Consider the following 16019-nt stretch of genomic DNA (forward strand, 5'->3'; position numbering starts at 1 on the left):
GGTCTACAAAGTGAGTTAGTTCTAGACCAGCTAAGACTACACAGTGAGATCCCATTTCAAAACAAACAAACAAACAAACAAACAAAAAAACCTGTAAGCTCACTTAGAACACTATTAGATTTTACTTAGTTTACTAGTCTTGTGGTTCTTGGGCACAAATTCCACATATGACAACATTGTATATGATGTCCCAAGTCTAGACATGCCTGAAGGGGAAACAACTTAAAAACCAGCTCTCCAACCGGAAAAGATGACTCGGTGGTTAAAAGTACCTGCTGCTCTTGCAGGGGACCCAGTTCCAAGCACCAACATTGTGCAAGTCAACTAACTGCCTGTAATTCCAGCACCAGGGTGATTCAACAAGTTCCAGTGTCCACAGGCACTCACCTACACATGGCATATAGTCTCTCTCTCTCTCTCTCTCTCTCTCTCACACACACACACACACACACACACGCACGCACGCACGCACCCACGCAGAGAGAGAGAGAGAGAGAAAGAGAGGGGGGGGGAGGGAGGGAAGGAGGGAGAGAGGGAGGGGAGGAGGGAGGGAGGGAGGGAGGGAGGGAGAGGGAGGGAGAGAGATCTTCAAAAACCAAAACAATCAATTTTCCTTAGAACACTTTGTTTCATCTACAATGAGTGGGGACCCCACCCCCACGCCCCAGGAACCAATTGAAGACAGGAAGAGGTATTTTGGGGGCCCAAAGGAATCCAGGTCCTGACAACTCCTAGCAGCTCCTGCTCACCCAAATATCTCCTATCTCTAGAAGGGGAAAGCAAAAGGTCCACAGAGAGGAGACGTGTGGGGTGGTGTGCAGCCAGCGTGGGGGAGCAGGGGCCAGGAAGAGTGGTTCTACCCAACCGCCACACGCACCAGGGAGCAGAGTTGGCCTCTCGGTGCTGACACAGAGGCCCGGCTGGTCTGCACCCCACTCCAGGGAGGGACCACTCCAGGTGACAGAGACGGAAACCCACAAGCAGTGACAGCAAATGCTGGCCGCCTAGACACGTGCCTTCACTTGTGACCACTTCACTGACTTAGGTCCGTCACTCACTTTCAGAGAAGTTCAAGTCAAGGGCTTTCTCTCTCTCTCTGTCTCTCTCTCTCTCTCTCTCTGTCTCTCTCTCTCTCTGTCTCTCTCTCTCTCTCTGTCTCTCTGTCTCTGTCTCTGTCTCTCTCTGTGTCTCTGTCTCTCTCTGTGTCTCTGTCTCTGTCTCTCTCTCTCTCCATTCAGCACGCACCTCCAGTCCTGGCTGGTCAGAGGCTGAGGCGGAAGGATCTCTCAAGCCAGTCTAGGCAACACAGCAAGACCCTATCTCAATAAAAAGAAGACGAGGGCTCGGAGATGTAGCTCCATTGGCAGCACTGTATAAACCAGACACGGTGTTCTACACCCGTTAAACTCAGCACTCTTGACAGTAGACACGGGAGGAGCAAGAGCTAAGGGGCAGCCCAGGCCACACTGAGTCCCTTTGTCACAAAAAGAAAAAGAATGATGACTATGACACCCCATCTAAGACCATCCACAACGGAAAGGGTCCACTGGCCACGAGGCCAGGTCACAAGTGAACCCGAAAGCTCACGTTGGCCATCGTGCTCAGTCTCTTGCAAACATGCAAGCTGAAAAGATGCTTCAACTCCAGCAACTCGAGTGGCAGCCAAGGTGTGGTGGTGCGAATGAGAACAGCCCCCATAAGCTCCTATATTTAAATATTGGTCCCTAGTTGGTGGCACCACTTTGGGAAGGATTATGAAGTATGGCCTTGTTGGAGGAGGTGTGTCATTGGCGTAGGCTTTGAGGTTTCAAAAGCCCACTCCAGGCCCAACTTTTGGATAAGATGTGAGCTCTCAGTGACTGCTCCTGTGCCACATCTACAAGCCCCCAATTAAATGTTCTTTTATAACTTGCCTAGGTCATAGTGTCTCTTGACAGCAATGAAAAAACAGAATCTTCTCCAAGCACTAGAGCGAGCCAGTCTGTGGCCAGAGAGCTGACACAGAGGTGGCCAGGAGAGGCTGGGAGGCCATAGAAGCAAGTGCTTGGGTGCAGAGAGGCCAGCAGTGGCATCACTTTGGGCTTAGGACCAGTCCACAGGACCGATGCTCACCAGACCAGCATGAGTATTGAAGACACTTTGAGAAGAGGGCCAGGGAATCACATTCCTGCCCGTGCGGTGTGTCCATGACACCTTAAGCAGAAACCACTGCCACCCAGAGAACACAGAGGGGCAGACAGGCCACTAAGCCTCTACAAGCTCACCTTGCTGACTGGCTCCACTTCCTGGGCACACCCCACAGAAGCACCAGGAAAATGTTTTGTTTTAAGCTCTGTTCACGCTGACCTCTCTGCTCTGCCGGCCCAGAGTCTGTGGCTGCTTGCCTAGTTCTAAACAGATAGTAGACTCACTCAAGGGGCACACCCCGGCACGTCCCTCCCTGGGGCTCAGGCAGTGCTAACAAAGAGGGACTTGTTCTGTGGCCTTCCTCAGCTGACCAATATAGACTAACTTTTTCATTTGTTTTGTCTAGTTTGAGACGCAGGGTAAGGGTCTTGCTCTGTTGTCCAAGATGGCCCTGAACCACTGGGCTCAAATGATTCTCCTGCCTTAGTTTCCTGAGTAGCTGAGACTCCTGATACGCACGGCATACGAAGCTCCCTTTGGGGACACTGAGGTCTGGTAATGGCATCACACTCCCCACTGTGCTGACCCTCCCCAGGCCTGAGGACACATAAGCCACCTTCCTGGTCCTTACATCTCACCTGTAAGGACCAAGGAAGATGGCATCTGTCCAGTCCCTCTGTGTTGTCTCCAGCTGAGACCTGCAGCACCTGTGGTCCACAGGGCCATTGCAAGTTCCAGCAGGTGGGCGAGCTCATGCCCTGTGAACTCCAACACTGGCACAGACAGAGCTCCTGCATCCCCGCTCAGCAGCGCCATCATTGGCCTCATCCGTCTCTCAAAGGCATCTTAGCGGGCATGGATGCCTCCCTGGGGCAGCTGTTGAGACAGACTCCAAACTCACTGGTTTGAAACAACACAGACACATTACAGAACATCTGTAGAGGGCTGGCATGCAGAGGGCTGGCATGCAGAGGGCTGGCTGAAATCTCAAGGTTGCCTAGGCTCCTGGCTGCACCACTGGGCTTCCCCCAGCTTTTAGGCTGCCCGCAAGCAGGGACCTTCCTCCATCGCCACAGTCAGCAAATGGGATCCCAGTGTCCCAGGCCAACTAGGGCTCTGTCACCAGCACTGCTGAGATCTGAAGGCAGTGAGGACTCCGCCCAGTTCTGGCAGGAATGAAGATATTCTAAAGAGACCCCTGTGCCCCTTGCTTTGGCTATCAGACCACTGAAACTGTGGACCCCAGGAAACTGGGATTTCCCCAAGAATCTCATGCTGGGAGGACATGCCAGAAGCCTGGACCAGCCAGAGGAATTCAACCCCAAGGAAAAGATCTCATACAGGCCCACACCCGCAAGGTGTCAGAACACCTTGCGGGAGGGACCAGAGCTGAGACAATGGTTAGTCGTCGATGGCTGGGACCACATACGACCAGGACTGCCTAGCTTTGCAGACCGCTCAGGACCCTGGAGACGGTCCTGGTGTGTATGTGGTGGGCGTGTTCCCACCAAACCTCTTTGTTCCTCTTCTCAGTGTGATCACATTGAGTCAATCTCCTTTTTCTGCTTTTCACCATTATTTTGTTGTTGTTGTTGGCTTATTGAGGACAGGCAGCCTGGCTTGTTGAGACTGCCAGGCCCCAAGCTCTAATTCTAATTGCTCCAGTAACAAAAGCTGGGCCAAGTGACATGACATCAATTTTCATTTGTACAGGTACTGTCTACCCCATACCAGGAAGAAAGGAGATGAGGCTGGTAGACACGGACTCTCCTCTGCCACATTTCTAGGTCACTGTGGCACAACCCACACTCCCACCACACCCTCTTTTGTCTAATGCCTTCTCTGTGATTTATCACCGTTTATTTAAATAGATCTGAGCCTGAGTCTGCTTCTCTGGAGTCTGAGTTCTTTTCTGAGAGGCACCGATACGCAGGAGGATATTGAAGTCAGCCGGTCTGCCTGTCTCCTCTAGATCTGTCTTTTACTTGTTTACTTCACAGGCACCAGGGAGCAGGGCCTGGAAAGTGGGGTACCCCCGTGAAGCAGTGAGCCCCCCAGCAGTATCCTGATGATTACATTCTGGATCACTCAAATTATCAAGGACAGTCTCCCCACCTCAAGGCCCCACACCAGATCATGATAGGCCCCCTAACAGTCACCTAACAGTCGCATGTGAGTGGTGGATGCCTTGAGGGACATTATTCAGCCCCCTGCAGATCCCCAGAATAGCACACCTATCACTAAAATCCAAAACTGAGAGAAGGGGCTAGAGCCCTGGCGACAGAAGACACTGGTGGCCCGCCCATTCGATGGTTTCCTTTCATTAGGTAAATGAGTGTGTTTGGCAGTCCAGCACGAGCCAGCTTGAAGCTGACCTCCGAAGAAGAACCTGCACCCAACATCCAACAAAGGAAGGAACTCTGGGGACCCAGAACAGGTAGGACTTTTCCTCTTGCCGTCCCATAAAACTCACTTTTCTCTTCCATAAACGGGAATCACTGGGATGGAATGTCTACCCTTTCTCCCTGAGCCAAACCTAAAAACAAACAAACAAACAAAAACCCTCTCCGTACTTCTCACAAGCAGATCCTAGCTTCTAACTGTTAAATATTTAACTAGAAGTGTGTGCGGGGAGAGGCCAGGAAAGGAGAAGAGGGCCCATGAGACGGGAAGAACAGGCTTCAAATGAGAAAGGAGAGGAGGGGATGGTGCTGGTATGTTTGTCATTTGGAAGCAGAAAGGGGAACACTGGGGGAGGGGCAGGAAGAATAAGGTGGGGGGGTATCAGCCCAAACTAAGGATGTATACCAATGCCATAGGGAACGTGTTACTTGATAAAATCACTAAAAAGACAAATAAGTAAACAAGTGTCTGTCAACTGGCTAACTTGTAAAAGGAATATGTGAATAGCAGCCCCACCAGCTAAGACCAAGGCAAGCAACCTGTGTGAGCTGCCCCGGACCCCACTGAAGGAAAGCCCCTTAAGCGCTCCCACAGCTCAGTCTGCAGATCTCCTGGTCTTTCTCTCACGGTTTCTAGAAATCGTAAGCTGCCCACAGCCTCCTTCTCTCTCCAATTAGGCCAGACTGTATATTAGTCTTTGTCCTTTGCCAGCGTCTGTCTTCTGATTTCTTCTGGAATTCAGGGAGACCAGGGCTGTGGACTATGGCCCCGAATGTTCACCCATGGACTTCCTGGGACCCAACGAGGGAGGATGGAAAGGAGAGGGCTAGCTAACATAGGGCTGAGGACACAGACGACATCTTGTCTCACAGACAGCTGCCAGCCTTCAGGAGGATGCCCACAGTGGGCACTACATGTTAGCTGATGTTTCAGGTGAAGCCTGTTCCTGCTGGGAAGCAACAGACTGGTATTTCAGTAAGGGGAAGTCCACACTACCGGTGCCTGAGTCAGCAGTGTTCACCAGGGTCACTGGAGGACACGTCCCAGCATACCTGCCACAGCATGTGGTCCACAGGAACTCCACTAGAGTCAGGTAGAGAAGGGGCAGGCCCAGGGGTATAAGCAATGACTGCGGACTGAGTAAGAGCCTCGGGACCCTGGAGAACATGGGAAGTTGCAGGAACACAAAGACCAAACGGTCTGGCTTTAGAAGTCACTACGCCACTGGAAGACCCCAATCTCTGGGCTCTGGTTCCAAGGTTTCAGTCCCGGAAGCCCCAGAGCAGACAGTCATTTAGTCCTGGCTTGTACTTTTTTTTTTTTGGCCCCTCCCTGTCTCCATCCTTAGGACAACACACACCCCAGTCCTCTCTCTCTCTCTCTCTCTCTCTCTCTCTCTCTCTCTCTCTCTCTCTCTCTCTCTCTCTCTCACACACACACACACCCCTTAGGTTTACAGCCCCCAGTGACATGAGGGCACGCCAGCTGTGTCACTGTCCTACACAGCAGCCACATCTGTGGCTCTGCTGAAGCTCATATAGAGGGTGTCCTTCCCTGGGCTCTGGGGCTAGGCAAGTCCCTGCCAGGGCCACACCCACAGGCAGCAAGCCAGCAGCCCTAGGCCACCACTCCTTCCCCACAGAGTCTATGTGAGACAGAAACCTGAGATAAATGAATTCAAACAGCACAGAAGAGGGTGAGCCCAGACAGCATCAGCACGTGTGGATGGCAACTAGCTACCCCCAAGAAGGACCCAGGGTGAGCCGCAGGCCAGGTAGCACCAACCAGCCAGGCCATGCCCACTGCCTTCAAGGTACGGGACAGCCGTGGGCTCAGACTAAGCGTCCACCCTCTGCCTAAGTCCCCTTTCCTCCATTCCCAGGCACCAGCCATCTGGGCTCCTGGAAGGAAGGAACACTCTCAGGATACCCCACTTAGCCCCAAGCCGTTTGCAAAGGCCAGAAGCGACATCAAGCCCCATTACTAACCCTGCATACCTTTCTGCAGCTGGGCTCCCAGCCCCGTGCCAGCCACTGTGTCCCTGGCTGCTAGCAGGATGGGCACTCAGGACTCCTCTGGACCTGCCTGAGACATCTGTCCTGACCATAGGGTCTCTGTCATGAGTTGGGTGTACACTCTGGGATGGGGTGAGGGGGACGTGCTGCAGGGCGGCCGGGTTCACTCTTGTTACAACAAGGCACCCTTCAGCAGTGGGACAAGGCTCTGTGGTGAGCCTTCTCTTCAGGTCGTGGGACAAGCCTGTCCCCATTCTCTGCCTTGTAAATAGCGGGGCTGTTCTACAATGTGGAACTGATTGTTTTCCTACATGGGCTGACTCAGGGCATGGGGCAAGCTAAGGAAGGAGAAAGGGCCTTAGAGACTGGGGGTTAGACCTGAAGAGAGGGGACTAACCCTGCCCAGCACCCACGCTATGCAGGCCACTGTCTACCAGGCACAGCCAAGGGCCACCTTCTTGACCTAAGGGAAACACTTTTTGTTTTTTTAATCAATCACCCACAGCCTCAAGGTTTTTCCCACCCCCAGTCATTGGAGTGCGGGGCTGAGACCCTCCGGAGGAACAGACATGCTGGATCCCTTAAACCTGCTCCCCTTACCTGGTCTTATACGACCCTGAGCCAGACCTGAGAGCAAGGGTGACCCAGGCACCTCGACAGTAATGTTTCAGAACATCTCATCCACAGCCAAGTATTTCTTCTGAGATTAGTGACGACATAAAAAAACTTGAAGACTTTTAATTAGCACAGAGGCCCATGCTTCCCAACACCTGCGAGCAACCGCCCACATCCCTGAATATGCAGAACTCAGTTTGGCTGTCTCGGAGGTACCAGCTCAGCAAACAGTGAAGGCCTCCGCTGCCAACCCAAACCCCACAAAACAGTGCCTCAATCTGCAAGAGTGGGCGTCTATTTTCAAAATTATGTGTGTTTTTCTTAGAACAAAGCAAAACCTAAAAAAAAGAAAACAGCTAGCGAGGAGTTTACTGTATAGGCTGAGGCCAAATTAAAACTGCCTGGTCCATGACCAAGCTCACCAAATTTCCGCGCCACTCACGATCCTTAACCCACTCCGTCTGGTCCAAGAGCATGCCACATAATACATCTACATCAGCGGGGCTCCTGGGGGTCACCCTCATCGGGTTGCCACCAGCTGAGGAAGTGGCAGGCCTGGGGCACCTGAGGTCAGCCTGATCTGGCTCACCCAGAAGGGGACAGCATAACTAAAAGCATGTTAGCATCCTCCCTCTGCACCCCCCGCGTCCTGGGAGCTATCCAGCTAAGGCACCTCTATCCATACTCACCAGGGACAACCTCACTGTTATCCTGGTTTCTCATGCCCCACACATCTCTTTCCCTGGTGAACTAGGGAAGAAAAGTTAAGCACAATTACACATAACTGAATATATGATTAAGTACTGCTACACAATACTAGAGTTTTGAGTCCTGTGTTGGGCTTATCCTACGATTTTACTGTAAACACCCTTCCAACGCTGCCTGTAAGCGATTAAAATCGCCAGGAGTAGGCACATGACAGGTGTTGCACAGGGAACCACAGGCCCAAGAAACAGCTAGGATGCCCTCACGTCAGCCAGGCCATTCTAGACACTCCCTGGTCACCCTGAGGACACTCCAGCGGCTGCGGAGGACACTCAACCACGGTTGAAGACACACTCCAGTCATAGCCACTCGGACAGCGAGCGCTTGGTGGAATTGCAGCACTCAGAGTAACACAGCCTAGGCGGTCTCCAGATTATCAAACAGATATCCTCACTTGGACCAGAGGGGGCACACCCTCCCAGAAGGCCGGCACGGAGCCTGTGGCTGGCACAAACACCCCCGCCATACACTGCTCCTGGCCATGTAACCAGACTGTTTGGTTCATTTTTCAAGTTACTCTTTCCTGCGCCGTCCTCTGGTGTCGAGACGAAAGGCTTGGGCCCAACGAAAGGCCTCTTTCGATGGTTTTTGCCTACTTCAGATTTTTATCACAAGCTGTGTAAGCTGAGCTGGCAGCACCAAGAGGAGACAATGGAGCAGCAACAGCGGTGGCGGTGGCGGTGGCGGTGCTACCAGCAAAAGCCATAGCAGAGAGACAGTGCCCGAAGGGGCCGGGGAGACGGCTCGGTGGCCCTCACAAGCCACGCTCATCTGGGCACATCCGTGTGAGGCTGTAATTCCAGCACTCCTACAGTGAGAGGGGAGGCAGAGACAGGCTAACCCCTAATCCCAAGAAGTCACTGGCCCGCCAGCCTAGTGTACACAGAAGGAAGTGAGAAGGAGGCCCCGTCTCAAACAAGGTGGACGATGAGGACCAGCACATCAGGCTGCACTTTGGTGTCTACATGCATGACACGCACACATGCTGTCGCGGAATAGAGTTTAAGATGTGTTGTATTCATCTATGCTGTAGAACATTTGTTTACTAATGCAAAGATGTGTTGTATTCTTTTATGTTGCATTAAAAAAAAAAAAACTCTGGAGCCAGGCGGTGGTGGCGCACACCTTTAATCCCAGCACTCGGGAGGCAGAGGCAGGTGGATCTCTGTGAGTTCGAGACCAAGCCTGGTCCAGGACAGGCTCCAAAACACTACAGAGAAACCCTGTCTCGAAAAAAAACAAAACAACAACAACAAAACAAAACAAAACAAAACAAAAAACAACTCTGTAAAGCTGTGTTACTTTGCCTGTCTAAAACACCCGATTGACCTAATAAAAAGCTGAACAGCCAACAGTAAGACAGGAGAGAGAAATAGGTAGGGCTGGTAGGCCGAGAGAATAAATGAGAGGAGGAAGAGAAGGAGAGGAGGACACCAGGGACCAGCCACACAGCCACACAACCAGCCACGGAGTAAGAAGAAAAGTAAGGTATATAGAGTAAAGAAAGGTAAAAAGCCTAGAGGCAAAACATACTTAAAGAGAAACGGGATAATACAAGTTAAGAAAAACTGGCAAGAAACAAGCCAAGCTAAAGCTAAGGTAAGAGTAAGTCTCTATGTATTTGTTTGGGAACTGGATGAAGGGCCCCCTAGGAGCAAAGAGAAAAAAAAAACCAACAACTACACACATAAATACACACACACACACACACACACACACACACACACACACACACACACACACACACACACACGGGAGGGGGGGGGCTAAAGAGTTGAGTGGCCAGCAACAAAGAAGACAAAAGACAGTAAAGTACAGGAAGGGCATTTTCTCTTTTGAGATGGGTGTCACTGTTTAGTGCTGCCTGACATGAAACTCAGTGTAGGTCAGGCTGGTCTCAAACTCACAGAGATCGACCTGCCCCAGCCTCCCAAGGGTGTGCTAGGATAAAGTTGCATGCCACCTCACGCAGCCCAGAGAGAGCTGCAGAGAGCCAAAGATGAGGGCGTGTAGGCCCTGCTCACAAGGATCCAAGAGCTACCAGGTCCTAGAATCGCTAGGTTTCAGGGTAACGACACTGGTAGGAGCCACAGGTCCCAGAACCCAAGGCACGGGGACTCCAGCACTGGTTTGCAACGGCTGCTGCTACCATCTGCTAAGACGCAAGGGTCACACTATCTGCCCAGTGCCAGCCACTGCCTGCTGAAGTCCAGAGTCATAAGCTTCCAACCTGAGCGCCCGCAGCCACACACCTCCAGCCTCTGGTATCACGAGCAAACTGCCTCTAGCTCTCAGGACTGAGAGCTACAAACAAGAATCTGAAAATACACACGCCTTCACACTGGAAGGTGTGGGCTGTCAATCCACAGCTACTCAATTTCTGAGAAGAGCACAGGGCCCCCAGACAGCTGACTGGTAACCACCCTCTATTATCCCTGTACCCTGCTCTGCACCGTCACGCCACACATATTTCCCCCCACTCCTCCACAGTGTAGCTGCACAGCTATCTCTAAAATCCAGCTCTGACTAATGTTTATTTGAAAAAGAAGACACCTTCGGGGACTTGGGAGGTGACTTAGTGCTTGCTACATAATCAAAAGGACCCAAGTTGGGGTCCCAAGCTCCCATGTACAAGAGTCAAGCAGGTGGCAATGCATATAACCTCAGCACTTGAGGGACAGAAATAGGGGGATCCCAGGAATTCACTGGCCAGTTAGTCTAGCCAAAGGCAGCATCTGGCCTCCATTTGACTAAATATAGACGCACGCACGCACGCAACACACACACACACACACACGCGCGTGCGCACGCGCACACACATGTGTGCATACACGTACTTTTATTACAAATGTAATAAAAAGAATAAACAGAACATCGACCAACATCTCTCTGCTTCCTTCAGATTAAAATCTCAGCTCTGTATCTCAGAATAGTACAGTTGGCTGCCTGATCCATTTCTCGCCAACACCCTATCACTGGCTGACTCTCTACTTCAGCTGTCTCCGTCGGGCTTTCTGCTTGTACAGCAGCCAGGACTTCTGGAGAAATGTCCCCATCTGAAAAGGAGCCTCCCTCCCCAGTACCATGCACACCTACCTGCTCACACCACACGCACACACTCCTCCTACTCACACCACACACACACACTCCGTCCTACTCACACTCCCTCCTGCTCACACCCACCTGCACAAACTCCCTAGAACCTGCTGGTGTCAGATACTACACCATATCTGCAAGCAGGGGGCAAAACATGGGACCATGCCTCGGGGTGTATGTAAGATGTGTGCCTGGGTGTGACACATGACGGTCAGTCCTACTTGGGCGCTGCAGATGAGCTGGCTTGGCCAGAGGACTGGAGTTGATCCTGAGTGGAGACCTGGGCCAGCAGGGGTCAGCCCAGCCCACAATCACCCTATGGCTTTTCTGCTCTGCAGTGTTTCCCCAAAGTGACGACGTGGAGATTTGCCAGGTGCAAGCTCCCAAAGTTGTCTCGCCTGATCAGCAGCCTGCTGCCCTAGCCAGCCACTCACAACAGCAAGGCCTTCTAAGAACAACAGCCACCTCCCATAGCAAACTGCTTCCTCAGCAACCAGTCAGTGCCAGTCAAGCCTCAACCTGTTGGAGGATATTCTGATCGCACTCTGACACTCCCGAGACTGTCAAAAAAGTTTACCTCGAATCAGAAGGCACAGCTAGCTACTAGCTGACCAGAATTAGCCATAGAGGTTTCAGAGGACCCAGGACATATAGCGAGACATGGGAAGTAGTAGGGAGGGGCTTAGAAAGATTAGAAGCCCTTTTGGATTGAGGAAAGAGAGGAGCTCACTTTGCCACTTCTCTGATCAATCAGGTTTTTACCCCAATATCTGCTCCCGAGTTTTACTTAATAATAGAACAATATGAGTAACCACTTCATAAACCCTTACCTGGTACATGTGGCTCAACCAACCCCGCCCGCTGCCATACTTAAAGAAATGCTTCAAACCAAAGCAGCCTCACCAGTAGTCCCCTCTCCCTCCACACACACACACACACACACACACACACACACACACACACACACACACACACACGCAGCACTCATCTGGGCATGCTCTCCTTCGTGTCAGCCAGAAAGCTGCAACTCTGAGCAGCTGGGCATGCTCTCCTTTGTATCAGCGGGCAAGCTGCAACTCTGAGCAGCAAACAGCATCAGTGGTGGCTCTGCAGGGCCTGGCTTCTGGCATGATGGATGGCTGTAAAAGCCAGGCCTCAGCTGAGGCGTGCGGTAAGTCATGTCCAAATGACATGTCAGGATGTTCCCAAGAACAGGAAAGAGAAAGAGGGCAGAGATCTCCTGCTCTGCAGCTCCTCCTTAGGGCTCTGAGGGCCCCAAGCAGAGCGCTGGGTCACAGTGCCTTCTTCTAGGACCGGGGCTGCCTGGTGCCTGGCCACTCAGCGACTCACCTCTTACATCTCCTCCCAACAGTGCAATGGCTTTGCTTCTGATCTATCATTACATGGCAGCCTCGGAGGAAAGCGAGGGAGCAGTCACTACGGATGAGGGGCCAGCAACCTGAGCAACAGGAGTGTGTCCACCCTCCTCTAGAGTGACCATGAGGAGAGTCACAGCACAGGTGCAGGAATGTCTGTGACAAAACTGATAGTCCCCCTCAGCCCTGCCCCCAGCCTCCTTTAAAGGGCTTCTCCCGATGCCATTATGTATTTACCACACCAGTATCCCACACAGAGCATGGCGTGCATCAACACCCAGCAAGTCTATGAAGGAGGCTGTGTCTCCCTTCCAACCATAATACCCAAAGACCTGGGCTCCTCCTTTCCCAGGGGCCAGGTCATACTCTCAGACCCAAGAAACCTTGCAATGCCGATGCCTGAGTCAAGGCCAGTCGGTAGAGCAATACGAGGGTCTCGGACAACCATGAAGGCCAGGGGAACACCCTAGCCTAGTCTCACTGGCCTTCTCACCTGATCTCAAGGCAGGCATCTCTGCAAGCACAGTGTGGAGCTGGCCCCTTATGTCACAAGAGCACACAAAGAATGAGGAAACCAGGAGATGGCAAAGCGTCACAGAGCTGAGATGCTCAGCAGAAAGGGAGGAGATCCGAAAGCTCCACACAGAGACGAAGCTCACGTGCAGCTGGGGCCAGCTGCCCACTCTGCTGTTCATGGGAAGCTCTGAAAAGACAGCCTTTCAGTGCAGAAAAACTCAACCCCACGAGCACCCAAGACACAGGCGCAAGAGCAGGCAGGCAGCCCTATGTCACCTGCCCAGTCACTTCCTCTACCCCAGGAAGCTGCTTCTCCCTAGACCATGACTCACAGTCTAGAAGACCCACCTGCTCCCCAATGGGCCCCCTGGGAAACTCCAGGTGACAGCTGGAGCCCAACCCTACTCCTGCCCCAGGGCAGAGCCCATAAAAAAAACGAGAAGCCCTGGAAAGAGATGGATGTCTGTGCTCCAGGCTGTGGAGGCGCTTTGAAAGAAAAGTGTAAGCAGGAGTGCCCTGGTGCCCACTAGACCCACGGGATCTTGTTAGGACATCCAGACACTCGGGCCACCTGCCCTCAACAAGGCCTATCGCCCCATCCACCTGCCCCTCTGTCCACCTTAGACCCAGCCGTCACCCACTGACCTTGAAGCAATGTCACGGTTCCTGTTCCTGCAGGATGCTGGGTGTCAGGAAGACAGTGTTCGTCCCTACACAGCAGAGTCAGGACCCAGCCACATCGCTGCTACCATGAAGTAGCCACAGACTGAGAAGGGCCTGCCTGCCTAGGACCAGCAAATAGTTAGACAGACTCAGCCCACTGACACCTTGGCCAACTTCACCCCACGCTGCCTTGGAGCTGGGGGCCCCGGTTGTCAGTCCTGTGTGGGGTCAAGCACCTGCAACACTCCCCATCTCCACCCACAGCTCGGGTGCGGCTGGGTCACACACAGGCAAATGCGGGCCTGACCTCATCATGCTCCCAGCAAGGGTGGGGCCTAGCCAGCTCAGCAACACAGAGGGTTTTCAGAAGCCACGGGGCACCAGCCACCAGAGGGACAATACTCAGGAGACCCAAGCCTGGCAGTTCAAGGCCAGGCACACAAACTGGAACACGGTGACACACACACCTCTATGTGTGGATGTGGGCAGAGAACAACCCTCACGAATCCTCCAACCCACCGTTGGTGCACACACTCCACCCCACGGATGCCCTCACCCATCCTGGACAGGGTCAGCCACACATACCTAAAGGAAACCCAGGAGGAGGACAACCCCCAACACAGATGCTGCCCCCTTTACTGCCATGCCCACCACAGGCTGTCTTCCACATGGTGCCCACTGCCTAACACTCTGACTTCACTAATTTCGTATCTGGGTTTTTGTTCTTCATGTCTGACTTTGAAACAGGATCTCATTGAGCCCAAGCTGGCCCCAAAGATGACCCTGAACTACCAAGCCTCCTGAGATTACAGAGGTGCACCACCATGCTTAGCTTTCTGCAGAGCAGGAGATCAAAGCTACCCAGGGCTTCACACACACTAGGAAGCTTTCCTCTCCTGAGCTACGTCCTCAGTTCTAGTTTCGCAGGCTTCTCCAAGTCACCGGGAACACAGAGAGAGCGCTGCGACCGTTCCCTTCTCCCTGGCTTTCCCCACTCTGCTCCACAGCCCTCAGCACAGCTGCTGAGCATCCTGACCGTCCGCTGCAGAGGGAGCACGAGCCATCCGTGCGTTAGAGGACTCTTCTCTCATCACTGGGCTGAAAGAGCGTGTGCAGAGCACAGGGAGAGGACCCCTTCACGGCTGTCAGCACTCTCCAGAGAACTGTCACCAATGTGACTCCGGGTGTGAAAAGGCGAGCAGGCCACTGGGGTTCAGCGGAATGTCCTACTATGAAGAACATTAAGAAGCCACTAAGCTGAAGTTCAAATCACGGGTAAAAAAACATGACTGTTGCCTAGTACTAGCACAGTGTTAAGGACCTGAGGCTGGGCCCCTTCCTCCCCCAAAACACCTTTTAGGACCAGAGATGGCTTTGTGGGTAAAGACACCCAACACCAAGCCTGACAACCCGAGTTCAATCCCACACAGTAGAAGCAGAGAACTGAGTCCAGCAAGTGTCCTTCGTCATCCACCCAAGCCGTGGTACACATGTGTACACACACACACACACCATGGTACACATGTGTACACACACACACCATGGTATAAATGTGTACACACACCCACACACACACCCACACACACACACACACCATGGTATAAATGTGTACACACACATGCACGTGCGCCATGGTACACATGTGTATACACACACAATACATGCCATGGTACACATGTATACACACACACGCCATGGTACACATGTGTATACACACACAATACATGCCACGGTACATATGTATACACACACACACACACACACACACACGCCATGGTACACATGTGTACACACACACACACACAATACTTTCACCTGACTGGCAAATGAGACACTCATAAAAGCAGCCAGCAAAAGACAGAATTGGGAATAAGCAAGACGGCTCAGCTGGCAAAGGTGCTTGCAGAGAAGCCTAACAGGAGTTCCGTCTCCAGAGTCCACAATGTAGGAGAAAACTGACTGTCTCAAGCTGACCTCTGATCTCCACAAATGCGCCTTGGTAAGTGTGTACCCCCACTCCCCGCCTCCACACACAAACAGGACAGATAAATGAGGAAAAATAGGGAAAAAAATCAGTGTTTCAGTTTTTTTTAAGAGCTGGGAATCAGCGTTCCAAAGCAGAAGTACCTAGAACACTCAGCCCTGCTGATGAGCAAGACTCGCACAACCCAGCAGAAGGGGTAGCAAGCTGGGAGTCACAGGACCCGAGGCTCGAACCACTCACCAGGGCTCGGGACAGGCAGTGTGACCACAGCATCACTCTCCAGCAGACACTGGCCTCAGCAGAGGGAGAGAACTGGGAACAGGGCCCTCCACTACCAAGACCAACAGCTGGGAGCTTTCACAAACTAGGCCGGCAAGTTCTACCAAAGTCAAGAGCCACACACCCTGTGACCCAGCAGTGCCCCGCCCGGAGGTCACGGCCTCTCAATGACAGGTCTGG

General features: G+C 52.5%; 1 protein-coding gene across 12 annotated transcripts in view; it reads right to left on the minus strand.

Annotated features, from left to right (window-relative positions):
• The window catches only part of Sema4d (semaphorin 4D), a 107369-nt gene that overhangs the window by 54706 nt on the left and 36644 nt on the right, over nt 1-16019 (minus strand). Inside the window, exon 1 of one of the 12 annotated variants that reach the window (XM_040755963.1) lies at nt 13559-13747. The exons of 10 other annotated variants lie outside the window; for them this stretch is intronic. The gene's annotated coding sequence lies outside the window, so the exon portion shown is untranslated. Of the gene's footprint in view, nt 1-6527; nt 6618-13558; nt 13748-16019 lie in introns of those variants that run through there. One more of the 12 variants, XM_040755962.1, reaches the window with a different exon arrangement.

Source organism: Mesocricetus auratus, unplaced genomic scaffold (genome assembly GCF_017639785.1).
Source record: "Mesocricetus auratus isolate SY011 unplaced genomic scaffold, BCM_Maur_2.0 Super-Scaffold_100013, whole genome shotgun sequence".
Lineage (NCBI taxonomy): Eukaryota > Metazoa > Chordata > Mammalia > Rodentia > Cricetidae > Mesocricetus > Mesocricetus auratus.